Source organism: Notamacropus eugenii, chromosome 4 (genome assembly GCF_028372415.1).
Source record: "Notamacropus eugenii isolate mMacEug1 chromosome 4, mMacEug1.pri_v2, whole genome shotgun sequence".
Classification (NCBI taxonomy): Eukaryota; Metazoa; Chordata; class Mammalia; order Diprotodontia; family Macropodidae; genus Notamacropus; species Notamacropus eugenii.
In genome coordinates, this window is record NC_092875.1 from 3,603,764 (window position 1) to 3,621,340 (window position 17,577).

Sequence of the window (17,577 nt, forward strand, 5' to 3'; positions counted from 1 at the left end):
CCACCAGGGGATAGACACTGCCTTGTAGTTGACAAAGAAGCCTCTTCTCATGTATCTTCATAATGAATCCTTTCTTCACATAAGAAACAGGACATGAAGGGCACCAAATATCATCAAGAATGAAACTGCTTATGTTTTAACAGACAGAACAACTGTTATAGACATAAAAGCCATCCCTGAGTCAGATATCTGAGCACAGCTAGACCACTGACTTGTCAGATCGAAGATCAGAATTTATAACAGAGAATAATGAGAAATAAGATGTGGTGTATTATTTAAACATTTAATCCTGAATTATTTCAATGAGTTATTAAAAATAAAAATGGGAAATGGACAATAGAAATAATATTAAAATTACCACAATAATTTCATCTAGAGATTAGAACAATGTAAATTAATTTATACGTAATAAAACTGGAAGAGCCGAGATATAGCACCTTTATAAGCAAAAATCTGAATAACTTTCCAAATGGACAAAAATGGCTCTAAAAGTAAACCTGAGGACAGGATATAAATTTATTTTTAAAATCTTACAAAGAAAGATGATGGATAATTATGAACAGTATTGTCACATAAAGGAGAGAAGTGGTGGAGGGTAAAACTAGACAAAAAAAACTTGGAAAGATATCCAACTGAGCAAAGTCATCCCAAAGACATTAAAGGATGATAATGAAAAGACTGCAAGCAGGAATAAAAGGAAAAATATCTGAAAAAAATAATTTCAATGAATTGTTTTCTCTACCAAGGACAGTGGAACTACTACACTTGGACCCCAACATCATGATCTTGAGGTCTTTAGAGAGGAAGCAAATTGAGATGAGGAAAGCAGCCACATTAGACCAAGTACTAAAGGGATCCATGTTATAAGGGAATATGATTTTGAAGTCATTGAGGAACCAATATGTAAAAGATTTGAAGGAGAACAAAGGCATAGAAAAAAATCTGGACTCATTAATATAAAAAAAAATGATTCAGAAAACCATTAATACAGAATCAATCCGTACAAAATCTTTACGAGGATCTACATACAAATTGAGGGCATCCTCTATGATGATACCAGGGAACACGCAGGCTTACACAAGAATGCATTATATTTATTGTTTATTGATTACAAAAATGGTTTTAATTTGATAAAACAAAATGCCACCTTAAAGAGCTTTTTCACAGCAAGATGCTTCCAATCTACATATTAAAGCCATTCAAGATTACTTGGAACATATGATAACAAATAATAAGAACTAATTTTACAGTTAATTAAAATAGTAATATAAATGATATAACTGAATAACAAATAATATGACTGATATAAATAGTAATAAAACAACTATCCAGTGAGTCTTTGTAATAAACATCAGGTGAGGTATAAAATAGGGAGATACATATTCTCCAAAAGTACTCAGCACAGGGATGGAGGAAATCTAGCACAAAGTCCAGCTCAAAGTGGGATTCCCTGGACATGGTGAGGACTTCCAGATGTTCCAGTTTGCAGATGACATTGTGTTGAATGCATCAAGCACTGAGATATTGCAGAGCTTTTGGGAAGAAATCTGTAATCACTAAAGGGAATTTGGCCTCTCCATCCACGTAGGAAAAGACTAACTGGATGAAGAATGTCTACTGCCCACATCTCAACATGTTTCGAATAGACACAATACAGCGTTTGCCCAATAGCATGTACATCTGGCTCAGAGTACAAATGGACTGTTCTGGACCCAGAGCTGATGAGAAGAGAAAGAAGAAAGCAGGAAGACGACTGCTTTGGGAAACTGAAAAGTTCTTTTATAGACTCCAAGTTTCCTATGAAAATAAAGGCACAAGTTTTCAATGCAGACATTTTACTACTGCTGATATTTGGCATCAAAATGTCAAATACCACTGTTTTTGATGAACTAAAAATATAACAGAGGGCAACCACAAAGCATTTTGTAGCTGTAAGTAGGCTAGAATACAAAATCAGTAAGGAAGTGCTCAGGGCCTGCCTTGAGCTGTCGCCTGGAGCTTACCTCTCCAACTGCTTTACCTGTCTTCCAATGGTTCCGGCCCCCTCCTGTGGGGGAGGGGAATGACCAAACAGTGCACTCGAGGAGCTGCTTACTGCACTTTATTGCTTACCCCCGTCCTCCCGACCTTCCTGTGTTCCCCCTTATATACCCTGCCATAGCTCCTCACCCCCAGGCGTCTCCGGGCTCACCGGGGGGCCATGGTCCAGAGCTTGGCCCTCTACAAGGAAGTTGGGAGAACAAGAGTAAAAGATGTCATCAAGGAACTGTATCACCATGAAGAGAAAATGAACTAATCATGTACAAGAGGCAAGGATGACAGGCAGACAACCAAAATGCTCCTCTGCTATCTTTCTGAATCGATGCTAACACAGGTAGATTTGCGTATTAATTAACAATACAGACGTTGTTAATACAGTTCTTTTTTTTCTGTTTTACCCCTTTCTGGGTCAGGCATTAGGATGACATTCGTCTTACAAAATAAGCTTGAAAGAATGCTTTCTTTCTCAATTACTGAAAATAATGTGGAGAGAATAGGAATTAAGTTTTAAATATGTAACAATTCTCCTGTATCTTATTGACTGGGGAAATGATTAAAACACTTGCATATAAATTTAATGCAGGGTTCTCAACCAAGGGTCCATAGACCCAGATATGTCTGTGAACCAGGTTGGGAAAAAAAATTGCATCTTTGTTTTCACTAACCTTTAACTGAAATTTAGCAATTCCACCAATTATTTAAAAGTATTCTGAGACAGGGTCCATTAGTTTCACCAGACTGCCAAAGGACATGACACAAAAAGGTTAAGAATCCATGATATGATAGAATATTATTGTATAAATGGGAAGAGTTTGGAAAGATGTTCTATGAGCTAATGCAGTGAAGCAAACAGTGCCAAGAAAACAATATATGCAATGAATATAACAACACGAACGAAAAGAACAAAAAATATATATAATCCAGCTGACCAAACTTGGCCCTGCAAAAGAGCTGAGGAAATGCACCTCCTTCCCTGAAGTGCAGGACTATTTGTATGATCTCTGTCAAGAAACCCCAAGTGCGATCATGGAAAATTAGACACAACTGAAAAATGACTCAATGACAAATGTTATTACCCTTTCAGAACTAACAATAATAATGGCTAACTTTTGCAAAAACATTTTCGTTTTCAACATTCACTTATATATAAGATTTTGAGTTCTAAACTTTTCCTCCTCTCCAAGGCAGCATGCAATGTGATTTAGGCTATATGTGTATAGTCAGATTAAACATATTTCCACATTGGATGGTTGGTTGTTGTCCTTGGTCTTCAAAGAGGACCAAAATGACATCACCATGATAAAGTGAAATTTCAGTGTGTCTGACTGTGGCTGATCAGATCAATCTGAGCTCGGAATGCTCTACCCCAGGTTGGGTACAAATGGTCCGTGTGAATATTTGGGGTGGGTATCCCAAATTTGCACATCCTGCATTTATTTTGTGTTGTCTCAATTCTGCTTTGCTCAAAGAGCACAGTACCCTTTCTGACGTGGGCACGCCATGCTGAGCGGTCCTATGCCAGTGTCTTTCATGCTACACAGTCAAATACAAAGTTCCTGAGAGAGACCTTGAGAGTGTCCTTGTATTGTTTCTTCTGCTCACCATGTGATCGCTTGCCCCATGCAAATTCTCCGTAAAATAGTCTTTTTAGCAAGTGTACATGTTGCATTCAAACAATGTGGCCAGCCCTGGAGCTGCACTCTCTAAAGTATAGTTTGAATACTTGGCAGTTCAGCTCAAGGAAGGACTTCAGTGTATGCTACCATATCCTGCCAGGTGATCCTCAGAATCTTCCTAAGACAGTTCAAATGGAAGCAATTCAGTTTCCTGGCATGGCACTGGTAGACTGTCCATGTTTCGCATGCATATAACAATGAGGTCAGCACAACAGCTCTGTAGACCTTCAGTTCCATAGTCATTCTAATACCTCTTCTCTCCCAAACTTTTCTTCAGAGCCTCCCAAACACTGAGCTAGCTCTGGCAATGCGTGCATCAACCTCCTTGTCAATGTGTACATCCCTGGAAAGTACACTACCAAGGTAAGTGAACTTATCCACAGCATTCAAAACTTCTCCATTTGTTGTAACTGATGGTTTTATGTATGGATGGTGTGGTGGTGGCTGATAGAGCACCTGTGTTTTCTTGGTGTTATTAGGCCAAAATGAGCGCAGGCAGCAGAGAATGGATCCACAGTTTGTTGCATCTCAGCTTCAGAGGTTGCACTGAGTGCACAATCATCTGCAAACAGAAAATCATGCACCAACACTCCCTCCATTTTGGTCTTGGCTTGTAGCCTTTTCAAATTGAAGAACTTGCCATCAGGACAGTAGTTGACCTTGATGCCATGTTCATCCTCATTGAAAGCATTTTTCATCATGGCTGAAAACATCATGCTAAAAAAGCATGGGAGCAAGCACACAGCCCTGTTTCATACCACTGGTGACTGGGAAGGCATGAGAGCATTGCCCATTATCCAGAACCCAGGCAAACATGTCATCATGAAATTGCCACATTAGTTATGCTGTGAAAGAAGAATCAGATTAAAAGGGGAAAAAGAAAGAAAAAACAAAAAGACAAAATAATATGCTTTGATCTTCATTCAGATTCCATAGTTTTTTTTTTTTTCTTGATGTGGATAGCATTTTTCATCATGAGTCTTTTGGAGCTGTCTTAGATCCTTGCATTGTTGAGAAGAGCTAAGTCTATCAAAGCTAGTGATCACACTATGTGGCTGTTCTTGTGTACAATGTTCTCCTGGTTCTGTTCACTTCACTCTGCATCAGTTCATGTAGGTCTTTCCAGGTTTTTCTGAAGTCCACCTGCTCGCCATTTCTTATGGAACAATAGTATTCCATTACATTCATATACCACAACTTGTTCAGCCATTCCCCAATGGATGGGCACCCCCTCAATTTCCAGTTCTTTGCCACCACAAAAAGAGCTGCTGTAAATATTTTTGTACATTTGGGTCATTTTCCCTTTTTTAGGCTCTCTGGGATACAGACCTTGTAGCGGAATTGCTGGATCAAAGGGTGTGCAGCGTTGTAGTCCTTTGAACATAGTTCCAAATTTGTGGCTAGCATTTATAAAGTGCTTTACGGTTTGCAAAATGCTTTATGAATACCCCATTTTATCTTGACAACAATGAGGTAGGTGCTATTATATTTCACTATTTTACAGATGAAGAAACTGAGGTAGACAGAGATTAAGTGAATTGCCCAGTCACACAATTAGTGTCTGAGGCTGGATTTGAATTCAGATCTTTGATTCCAGGTCCCATCCCAGCTGTCCCACAAATCTAACTATAAAAACTAGTTAGAAAAACCTAACCAAAAAATAAACAAGAAAAAAGTTAAGAACTTATGCAAACTTTTAGAAAAGTTTGAAAAGAAAAGTTTGAAAAGTTTTAAAAAAATTACCTGAGAGGGCGGAGGCGACCCGAGGGGCCCGAGAGTGGCGGGCGAGACCAGCGGAGCAGGAGATAAGCCAGGCCGAGCCAACGATATCAGCGCAACAGCCTTTGAAATCTTCAGCCTAAAGACGGGACTTCAGTGGGTCACTACTTGAACATCCAGGAGCTGGGATGCCGGAGTGATCAGTAAGTGCTCTCCCCCCCCCCCCCCCCCCCCATGACCGTGAGGGAACCATAAAATTCTTCCCCAGATTGATCCCGGATCAGTGGGAGCAGCAGAAGGGGGCGGGTGGTCTCATAACACCAGAGGCTGGAGAGGTGGCAAAGGGGGATTCTTCCCACCGTGGTGGAGGCTGTCTGGAGGGACAGACGACCCAGGGCAGAGAAAAATTCGCACTGAGACCCAAGCAAGCCTCAGCCCGGGAGACGAGCCCCAGGAGGGGCGGGAACACGCATTAGCCTCTAGGCGTGCCCCAGCCCTCCAGGGGAAAAGGGAAGACAATAGGGAAGCTGGGATCACCATCCCCTGACCTTGCCTTTGCCTCAGGCCAGCTGAGGAGATATCCTGAGACCAGACCACCCCTCCCACACAGCTATCAAGCTAAACCCAGGGTTGATCTGGGAAACAACAACAACAACAAAAAAAAAAGCCTGCTTTTAGCCTAGACAAACATCAACTCAACTTAAAAGATCTGTATCTTCTGACTGAAAGAACCAGAAGCTACAACACTCAGCCAACATCATGAATCGGAAAAAGCAGACGAAAAGTGAAAAAACCATAGAATCTTTCTATGGGGATAAGGACCAAAACACAAACACCAAAGAGGTCAGAGCTGAGACTGTACTTCCATCTGAAACCTCAGATGGGACTATGAATTTCTCGCAAGCACAACTAGATTACCTGGAACGTCTGAAGAAGGATATAAAAGAAAAACTGGCCAATGATTTTAAAACCATAAAAAAAGAATTCACTGATGAGAACATCAATCTGAAAAAGAAAATTGAAGAAATGGAAAAGGAAGTTCAAAAATTAACTGGAGAGAATAATTCCCTAAAAGGAAGAGTTAATCAAACGGAAAAGGAAACTCAAAACCTAATAGGGAAAATTGATCAGATGGAAAAGGAAACCCAAAACCTAACTGGGAAAAAAAAAAAATTACCTGAATGGTAACTGAAAGGAACATACATATTTCTTAGCTCTTCATGGCATCTTTACAAAAACTGACCATGTCTTGGGGCAAAGTCAGATACAGTAAACATACCCTTTACTGACCATAATGCAATAAAAATTACATTCAGTGAAAAAATGAATAAAAATTTACTGAAGCGTAATTATCTGACATTCAATGAGACTGATATAAATTGATGTAGGGTGTAGTAAGCAGAACCAGGAAACACTGAAAAAAAATCTTGGAAAAACTTGAGCAGTCTGCTGACTACAATGCCCAAGGCCGCCTCCAGGGATGATGAATCACGCTACCAACCCTCCCGACAAAGGACTCCGGGTACAAAATGAGACAGAAATTTTCGGACACGGCAAATGCGTGAATTCCTTTTGCTTGGCTACTTCCTTGTTAAAGGGTTTTTTTATTTGGAGGGGGTGAGCAGAGGGAAGGACAGAAGGGAACGAGAGAAGACAGAGGGTCAGGGAAGCATTTAGAAATGATCAGAACAGAAGGAAGTTCAGAATAATTTTGAAAAGAAATATGTTGAATTTATTGTACACTTTCAAAAAAGCAAAGTGTGCATAGCAGGAACTTGTGGTGTTACCCGAACCCTCCTTCTCTCTTCTCTGTCCACGGATACGTTCCGGTTTTCTTCATATTCATGACGTTCGGAATAAGACAAGTTAACACTGTAAAAGATACCCCTTCCTCTTTCCCCACAATTGCACGCACAAACGATTTTTAACGTTGCTCGCTGTTTCTGAGTCATGAGTCCCAAACTCCGTGCCTCCCTCCTTCCCTCCATCTCCGTCTGACCTACGTGACACGCACGTGTGCAGCCCTAAGTCACCCGTGCAAGGAGCCAGAGGAGGGCGGGCGGGAGGGAGGGCCCGGCGGCCTGCCCCGTCCGCGCTCCGCCCCCCTTTGCGCTCCGCCCCCCTTTGCGCTCCGCCCCCCTTTGCGCTCCGCCCCCTTTGCGCTCCGCCCCCTCCGCGCTCCGCCCCCCTCTGCGCTCCGCCCCCCTCTGCGCTCCGCCCCCGTCCGCGCTCCGCCCCCGTCCACGCTCCGCCCCCGTCCGCAGCCGGGCTTCCCTCCGAGTCATCGGAACCGGCCCCCCACCACGCCGCTGCCCCTGTGGGCAGTGACTGCTCTTCCAGACCTGCTCGAAGAGGTCACGTTTTAGACTCGGTGTCCGTGTCTGTGTTTCCTTCGGCCGGTCCGCGTGGGGCGTGACCGCGCCTCGGAGCTGTCTAACACTAACACGCGTGCGCTTTCAGCGATCCGCGGCGTTCTTCCACAGGTGCGTGGGCCCCACGGAACGTCTCTTCGGAAGCCTGTTTTCTGCCATTCTTCGTCCCGTCTCCACAAACACCTAGGCTCGGGGACGGGACTAGGACCGTGATGTCGGCGGTAGAGAGGGCTTGGGCTGAGCGGACTCTGGACCGCCGCACAGAACTGGAGTCAGCCGGGGAAAGACTGGACTGCCGCGATCCCTGGCTGTGACGGAGCGATGCCCGGGCACTGGCGTCAGAAAGACGTGCCGAGACTTAGAGGAGCCCCCAGCTGGGTGCCCCCGGCAGCCATTGGCCACGTGCGCCTCTGAGAGCGAGGGGCGGGCACGGAGAAGCAGACGTTACCGAACAGCAGCAGGAGACGGCAGGCACAGAGGACGGACACTCGAAGGGAAAGGGCATGGTTTAGGAATAACGGGAGAGGACTAAAGACTGAAGAAGGCATCCCACAGGCGCCCAGTCCGAGCCAGCAGCGGCGCCCGGGCCGCGGGGCCGGCGAGGACGGGAAGCCTTCACCAGCCTGCCCTCACAGACGGAAAGGACCCGAAGCACAGGACAGGCCGGGGAGCCCAGCCAAGCACGTGCTGCACGCGGGAACGCAGGCCGGGCGTCGGGTTCCAAGGGCCAGTTTGGAAGGAAGTCTGGGGAGGGTCAGCCGCACGTGGAGCAGCAGGGCTGGAGCCGGGCGGCAGCGAGGCCAAGGCACGGAAAGGCCACGTGACTGAAGAGACCCGAGCCGTCAGTATCGCGCACGTGCGCCCAGCGACCAGACACGCGTTACAGGGAAGCCGCCACACGGTGAGGCCGTGACGTCAGCGACATCACCCCCCCCGTCCCCCCCCCCCCCGGCGGAGCCCCTCGGATCGAGCAAAGGTACATGAGGAGTACCACGTGTGCGCACACCGCGCCTGCAGAGCTGAAGGCCCCCTGGGGCCCAGGATGTCTGGTGGTCAGCTTGTCAGGGGACGTAAGAAAGGCGGAGGGCGGCCCCGCCCGCAAGGGGCTCGGGGCACCCCAGGAGACAAGCGTGCTCTGCACTGAGAGGCCGGGTCCTGGAAGGCTCGGGGTAGAAGGGACCCCCTGGGGATCACCGAGTGGCGGTGACGGGGCCGCACCCGTGCTCTAGAAAAGCCGCTCTCGTGGCGGCTGAGGCAGGAACACAAAGTGCCTGCTGAGCTGCGGGCGGTGGGCACGGGGAATGCCCACAGAGGACACTGTCCCACAGCATGCTGGGCAAACAGAGCCCAGAGAGGGGCACCGGCGGGCAGCACTCCCAGGGGGCACGGCCCCTGGAACCAAGATGCCGAGGAGGGCGAGGCCGGCGGAGGGAGGCCAGCCCGGGCAGTGACCAGTGCGGACGCGGCTCCCCCAGGGTCAAACCCGGCCAGGATCTGCAGGGTCTCCATCGGCCTAGGTCGGTGTCGGGGGGAGGGTGTCTACACCCCTAGAGCCCGGCAGCGCCTCAGAAGACGCCCCGGGACGAGCGCCGAGGCCCGGGCCTCTGTGCCAGGCCGCTGCCCCCGGGATCGAAGTTTGCCTCAGTTTCCTCATCTGTCAAATGCGCTGGAGGAGAGGGAAAGCACCGCGGTGCCTCTGCCAGGAAGGGTCGGACGACTGAAATGACGGAACGGAGGAGAGGGCATCCTGGAGGGTGACGAGATGCCATGGGAAGCTGGCAGAAGGTGGCAAAGACCGAGGGGAATGCGCGGTACAACGAGGTGCAGGCCCAGAGAAAGAGGGGGTTGGGCGGGACCAGGCAGGGGAGCAGAGGGAGGGGGAGGGGGGCAAGGCCAACAGAAGAGCGGGGCGGGACCTGTCCTCCCACCCCGCCCCCATGACAACCAATAGGAAGGTGCGCTGCTGGAGGGGGCGGGGTCGGGGGAGGCCTCTTGTCCACGTTTCATCCTTCCTTCGCCTCCCGGGACTCTGCCTCCTCGACCCCGACCCCCAACCCACCGTGCCGCTGGACGTGAGGTTCGACTCACACAGTGAGGCGGCTGCGAGCGCATGCCCAACAAAGTGGGCGGGAGCGGAACCGGGAAAGACTCCTGGCCAGGGGAGGCAAAGCTTTCTGGGAAGGGTAGTTCTCTGGTGGTCTACGCACGCGCGCATGTGCACCTGCCTCCCTCCACCTGAGGCTGGTGACTCCACACAGCCCTCCCGAAGTCGGGTCCTCTCCCAAAGGACAAACTCCTCCTCTCCCCCCAACCGGCTGTTCAGCCCTCCCCCCAATCTGGTGCACTTCACCCCCTTCTGACCCGGACCCTGGATTACAGCCGCTGCTGCCGCTGGGTCGGGGCTGCGAGGGGCCGGGCCGGGAACACCCGAGTTCAAGTAAAGGGTCTCGGACACCTGCTAGCTGTGTGTGACCCTGGACAAGTCACTTCGCCCTGTTTGCCTCGGTTTCCTCACCTGTCAAAGGAGCTGGAGAAGGAAATGCAAACCCCTCCAGGATCTTTGCCAAGCAAACCCCAAAGGGGATCCCCGCGTCCGACACAAGGAACAGCAAAGCTGGGGGGCTGGCGGGGGTCCCTCTCCCTCCATTCAGCCACTAGTTATTTTCCTAGAGCACGGGTGCAACCGCCTCACCTCTCACCCACCGAACCCCCTATTGCCTCCAGGAGCAAACCCCAAATTCTGTCTGGCGTTCAAGGCCGCCAGTGAGGTGGCCTTCTGGCTGTCCCACGGACAAGACCAGCTCTCCTCTGCCCCGGGGAGTCGGTGCCATCCTCCATGCCTGCACCGCTCTCTGTCCTCTGACCTCCCTCCTCAGCTGAAGTGCCCACGAAACGCCACCTCCTCCAGGAAGCCTTCTCCGCTTCGTCTACTGCCTTCTCTGCGTTCCTTATTTCCTATCGATCCTGTGTAAAACTGGCTTTGATTTCAGCTGGGACTTGAAGGAAGCCAGGAGGGCGGAGAGGTGGCTGGGAGGAGGGAGATGCAGGATGGGAATGCAGTGAGGGGATGGTCTATCACATGCAAAGACAATCAGGGAGGGTCACTGCACTGAAGGAGAGCACTGGGAGGGAAGGAAAGGGTAAAGGACCGGAAAGGCAGGAAGGGACCTGATTACAAAGGGGTGCCAAGGTCCAGCTGAGGATTTAATATTCGTCCCTGGAGGTGACAGGAGGCTACTGGAGTTTACTGAATGAAAGACTGCCAGGAGACATTTAGGAAGTTTGCACTAGCCTAGCTGTGAAGTGATGAGGGTCAGAGAGAGAAAGTCGTGTCCTTGAAAGGTGTTACAAAAGTAAGACATGGAGAGGAGAGGGAGGAAAGACGGTGGTGAAAATTAAGAAGCCAGGAGGGCTCATGGAGAAAGATGACCAGTTTCTCTCTGTACATGTTGAGGTTGAGATGTCTGTGGGACATCCAGCTGTAGACATTCCACAGAGAGCTGGATATACAAAAGAGAGATGAAGGCTGGTTAAATATACTGGTTGAATCCATGGGAACTGATAACACAATATAGATGGAGAAGAAAAGAGGACCCAGGGCAGCATTAGGGGACCCCCATGGTAGCAGGGGTAATCTGGGTAAGGATCAAGAAAATGATGCTTAGAGGGAACAGTAAAGAGTTAGGAAGAGAACCAGAAGAGAGCAGTGTTACAAAATCTAGAGAGAAGTGGATGATCGACACTGTCCAAGGATGAAGACTGGGAAAAGGCCATCACATTCGGTGAGTAAGAGATCCTTGGTGGTACAATCATTTTGGGAAGTAATCTGTCATTATGCAAAGTGACTAAAATGTCCATACCCTTTGAACCAGAAACTCCATTACTTGGTTAATACCCAAAGGAAGCCATTGAAAACAACAAAAACGTCCCCATATACTCCAAAATATTTCTAGAATCACGTTTTATGCCAGCTAAAAAATGGAAACAAAGTCAATGCCCATAGGGTGGGGAATGGCTAAACAAATTGTGGTGCAGGAATGTAATGGAATCTTACTGTGCTATAAGAAATGCATTTGATGGACACTGAGAAGCAAGGAAAAATATGCAGAGTGAAGTGGTCGGAGCCAATAAAACAATATCACAGTTACTATCACACACCAAACCCACACCAGAATATCAAAATGTAACAAAATTATCAAGATCGAATGGGATGCAAGCAAAGGCAGATGAGATTCCCTCCAACTCACGCCTTGGGCAAGCTGGAAGGTTCACAGGTATCACACAGGACACGTTTTCAGACTTTGTCAATGGATTGAACAGTTATGATGACTTTTTTTCTCTCTAAAAACTACGATTTGTCATATGGGATGGCTCATGGAGAGGGAAAGGGATGGGATAGCATGGCGATATAAGAAACAGAAAATGCTGGCTGGCCCTAGAAAACATTATCAGGCAAGTGCTCCATACATTACCAGCACCCCCATTTTGTAGAAGAGAAAACTGACGCCTGATGAGGTTAAGTGGCTTGCCTAGGGTCACGCAGCTAGCAAATTTGGACAGCAGAGCATAAATCCAGATCTCTGCCTTGGGAGTCAAGCACTCTTTCTACCACACCACACTGCCCTACCTCCTACAAATGGTGGCAGTGGGCAGAGAGAGCAGGGAGGGGCACGTGAAGGAAACAACCAAAAGATAGCTTACAGATGAGTAAACCAAGGCTTTTAAGTTACGGAGTCTGGTCCAAAGTGGGTTCAGACACAAGTTACTCTGTATTTGTCAGTCTTTTCAATCTGTTCACAATCACCAGGTGGTGACAACTAGGAGCGAATCTCAAGTCTTCAGCAGCCTTTCCCACTGCATCTACCCTAAAAGACAAATAACAGGATTGAGTTTCCTTGTGTAAAACAGGATTCCTGAGTGACCTACCCCAAAGGTTCTCATAAATCTGAAATCATGACATAAATTGAGTTATTTCTACAAACCCAGACCAAGAAAGGCAAGTAGGCAAATGGCTAAGGTGCTCACCAATGACCAACCCTTCATGAAGGGTAGAGGAGCATGACAGAAGAGAAAGTCGTGGCATTTGGCCACTAGCAGGTTGCTGGTGATCTTCCAGAAAGCAGAGTGAATGTCACTGGAGGTGAGCTCTAAGGAATGAAGGTGCTGAACCAGGGAAATTGGGCGCAGGTGGCTTTGTCAAGAAGTTTGGTAGTGGGGGGAAGGTGGGCAAGAAAGAAAGTGGTCAAGTATATGCCTTCAAACAAATCTGACAATGGAGGAGATCTATGATTTGCAGTGAGCATCCTGCTGGATGGAAAATTACCTTGCCCAGCTTCCTTACTCCTATCCAAGGATAACCCTCTCCAATCCCATATGGCTGCATTTACACCTTTTAGTTTGCCCTCTGCATCCCCTCTCACTGCTCCCAGCTCACTCACTCACCCTCTGATCTCTGCCTTCAGGTGCCTCCATTTATCTGCACCTACTCTCTTGAAGACAGCCATTTGTCTACTAGTCACTCAATTTAATGTCTTTCTCCTGCCTCCACTCTCTGAGCTAAGGCCCCACTTCATATTTTAACAGGAAAGTCAAGGTCATTCACTTTGCCTCATGTCTCATGGCCCTGACTGTTAATGCCCACGACCTCTTCCTCTAATCCTCTTTGTATTCGCCAAGACCTGCCCCCCACTACGCTTCCCATAATCTCATCACTCCCCATCCCATTTTCAGTCTCTTCCTATTTGCTGGGTCTTTTACTCTTGCCTAGAAACAAGTCTGCTCTCTGTCTTTAGACAACCCTTACCAGATCCTACCATCCAACTCAACTCCTTGAAATTACCCTCTGTACCAGGTGTCTCCACTCACTTTTATCAGACTTCAAAACCTTCTGCAGTCTAATTTCTAACCTCATCACTCAGCAGAAACTGATCGATTCAAGGTTATCAATGATAAATTAATTGCCAAGTCAAATGTAGTTTTCTCAATCCTCATCCTTGACTTCTCCGCAGCATCTGCCAGTGTGTGGAGACTCTTGGGGTTCTCAGGACATTGTTCTCTAGGTTCCCTCATCTCTGAAACAGTTCTCAGTTTCCTTTGCTGGATCCTCCTAGACATGTGACTGTCCCCTCTCCCACATGATCACCCTAGCCTCTCTTGTGAGCTCCAGCCTTGCATCACCAACTGTTTACTCAAAGTGGGTGTCTTCAGTGGCATCTCAAACTATGTGTCAGAAACAGAACTCCTATTTTCCCCCAAAGTCACAACTTTTTAAAATGTCTCTATTACTCAGTCAGTCAACACACATTAAATGCCTACTATGTGCCAGGTACTGTGCTAAGAGCAGGGGATACAAAGAAAGGCAAAGGCAGTCCCTATTCTCAAAGAGCTCAGAATGTAAGAAACAACTACAAACAAACAAGGTATATGCAGAATGAATCTGAGGTAGTCAGCAGAGGTGTTCTGGTATCTGGTCGCCATTTTCTCAGTCACCAGTTGCACAACCTTGGTAGCAAATTCAACTGAGCTTGTTCTTGAACATCCCTGAAATCCGATGAGTTACCAAAGCATCCATTTCTATCTCTGGGAACAAGTTACATTCAAAGTAGTTTTACAATAGTGTGCAAATTACTCAGGACAAAATAAGACAATTAAGTTTATTGACATATATACAATAAACCTTTACAATTTTTTACATCTTAAGGAACCTCTTAATATGCAACATCATTTTGCTACAATTACTTGTTTTAAGGACTTTCACATCCAGTTTATGAGATTTCAGAAGAATCTTTAGGTCTTCATCAGGAAATCATGTTTTTTCATCTCACAGCATCTTTGATGAATGTCTTAATTACAGCCTCGTTTTCCAGAACACTGAAGCATGCATATCTTCATCTCTTGGAAGAATGTCTGAATCCTTTGAGAGCTGTGCCGTGGTGCGAGGCCACATTCCTTTTGCACTTATGAATTTCACAAATTCCACAATAATTCTGTTTCTCAGGATTCAGCATTCATCATTCCTTTCATTTGGACAAGATTTCCAAGGTGCACTCAGAGTGGAAAAAATATTCCCAAAGATGTTTTTGCGTAGATGCTTTATGGCCTGATGAAGATAATCAAACCTGACAGTGTCACCTAGCTTTCTTAAGACAAAGTTTTGAATGAAAACTCGAGGTGAGTTTAATCTGTAAAAGTCACCTCTTTGGAATCTTCTCTCCAGTCTCTAAATATCTCACAAGCAGGGGTTGTTTTTTGACATTTTTGGTGACTTTTTTGCTGTTCTTCCACCACTGAGAAGCCATCCTGCAGAGGAATCAGTCAGAGTCCCTTTGGCTCCCAGCTCACTGTTTGCTATGGGTTCATGAGCTTTGATGGGATGGCTCCTAGTCACTGTGAGCTTGAATGTGGCCTGAAATGCTTCAAATTCCCCAAACACCCTCTGCCATATCTTGAAGAGCCACTGAAGTATCTTCTCTATGAGCTACGAATTTTGCACATGTCCACTCTTAAAAACCACAGAATTAAAAACACAACAAAAGAGCAAGAGACGTGTATGGCATGAAACTCAGAAGTCAACCAAGAACACTCCAAAAGCTAGGAAACAGTTCAATACAGCTCCTTTGACAGAGATCAGAAATTCTGATGCAGCCTGCTGTCAGATACACAGAAGTGGGACCACTGCTGGCTCAAGGAATTCACACACCATGGAGGCTTTGACGAGTAACAGCATCTAACATCACACCCTGCCATCCCCAGTGCCACAATGAGCACATTAGGAACACAGAACTGAACGAAAATCCTCAGGAGAGTCAACATGTGTTATTTGTAGTATACTTGTACTATGCCCCCAGGAACAATGGCAGAGGTTTTACACAACACTTGCTTATGTCTGGGCAAGTACCATTCTTACTACCCACAGGCAGCTCAGCGGATAGCCTGCTAGATCTGGAGTCAGAAACACTTGGGTTCCAAACTGGCCTCAGGCAGTTACTAGCTGTGTGATCTGGGCAAGTCACTTCACCCTGATTTGGCTCAGTTCAACAGTAAAATAGGTGTAATAATGGTACCTACCTTGTAAAATCATTGTGAGGATCGAATGAGATAATAATTGTAAAGTGCTCTGCAAGCCTTACAATGCTATAGCAGGGCTTGCTATTAGTACTTCACTGATTTTGCACTTTGAAGTCTCAGAAGCTAGAGAGAATGCAAATACTCACAACTGTGTATCCATTAGGTGAGAGAGAGGCTGAAAGAACAACTAGAAAGATGTCCTACTACCAACTAGCAGTGATATTGGCTCTGAAGAACCCCTCAAACAGACAAAGGACTGCAGTGAGGAGAGAGCACTACTATGGAACCTTGGTGTTCAAGAAATACCAAGCTTTATTTCATCATTATTAAAAACGTGGCTCACATGAAGAGAAATGAGACGATACCCCCGATCCACCCATTTCAGAGGTGCAAGGTGCACAGGTGTTAATCATGGCTGATACTTTCAGACTTTGCCAACGTAGTAATCAGTTATGCTGAGTTTTCCCCCTTTTTTCCTTAAAAAACAAAACGAACCATTTGTTATTTATAGGGTGGTTCTCTGGGAGGGGAAGGGATGCTGGGGAAACTAGGATATAAAAACACACATCAGTAAACTATTTTTAATAAAACGTTCATTGAGAATAGTTTCAGGCAGAGCTCACATGACTGTCAAGAAAAACTCAAGGTCTTGTTCTCTCTGAAGTTGCTTCCATCACAAACAAGTGTCTCTGACAGACTTTTACGAAGCAGAATAAAGCTCATTCTTTTTCTTCCCCCACAAAAGGATCACAGATTTAGAGCAGTCCTTAGAGGTCACATAGTGTACATCTCTGATCTTCCTCATTAGGACACTGGCCCACAGGGTGGACTTGCCCAAGGCCCCAAAGGTACTAAGGGGCAGAGCCAGCTTGGCAGCCAGATCTTCAAAGATCACCAGGGTGGGCATATTCACTTCGACAATCTCTCTGGCATCTGTCCTACTCTCTCCACTCACATTGCCATGACCCTAATTTAAGCCCCCTTACTTTCCTACCTAGACTACTGCAATAGCTTCCAGTTTCTCTCTTCTCAAATTCATTTTCTGTAGAGATACCAGTTAGATGGCACTGTAGAAAGTGCCAGGCCTGGATTCAGGAAGAGCTGAGTTCAAATATGGCCTCAGATATTTACTGTGTGACCCTAGAAAAGTCATTTAACCTTGTTGGTCTCAGTTTCCTCAACTGTAAAGTGAGCTGGAGAAGGAAATGGCAAAGCATTCTAGTATCTTTGCCATAAAACCCCAAAAGGGTCATGAGGAGTTGGACATAGCTGAAAAACTACAAGACATGCCAAAGCCACCTTTCTAAATAACAGGGCTAATCCCTCTACCTGAAAACATTCTGTGATTCCCTGGTGGTCCTTGGCCAAAACACATCTGAATACATTTCTTGCAGACTTCTCCCAGACCCCAGGAACCTCCTCATCCTGTAAGACTCAATCAGCCTTGGAAGTGACACCTCCTCAGTACCCTCTGCCCCTCAGACTGGAGGGCAGAGCCCTGAATTCCCCAACAGCCATGTAAGGAGGGGGCCCAAGGCAGCCACCTCATTTCCCAGCTGTTTCCCTTTTCAACTCTCCATCCCAGACCCTTTTCAGCTTCCTTTCGTATTTTGTTTCCCCCCAGTAGGTTTTAAGTTCCTTGACGGCAGGACCTGTGTTTTCCATATTTGTATCCCCAGTACTCAGCAGTAACTGACCACACA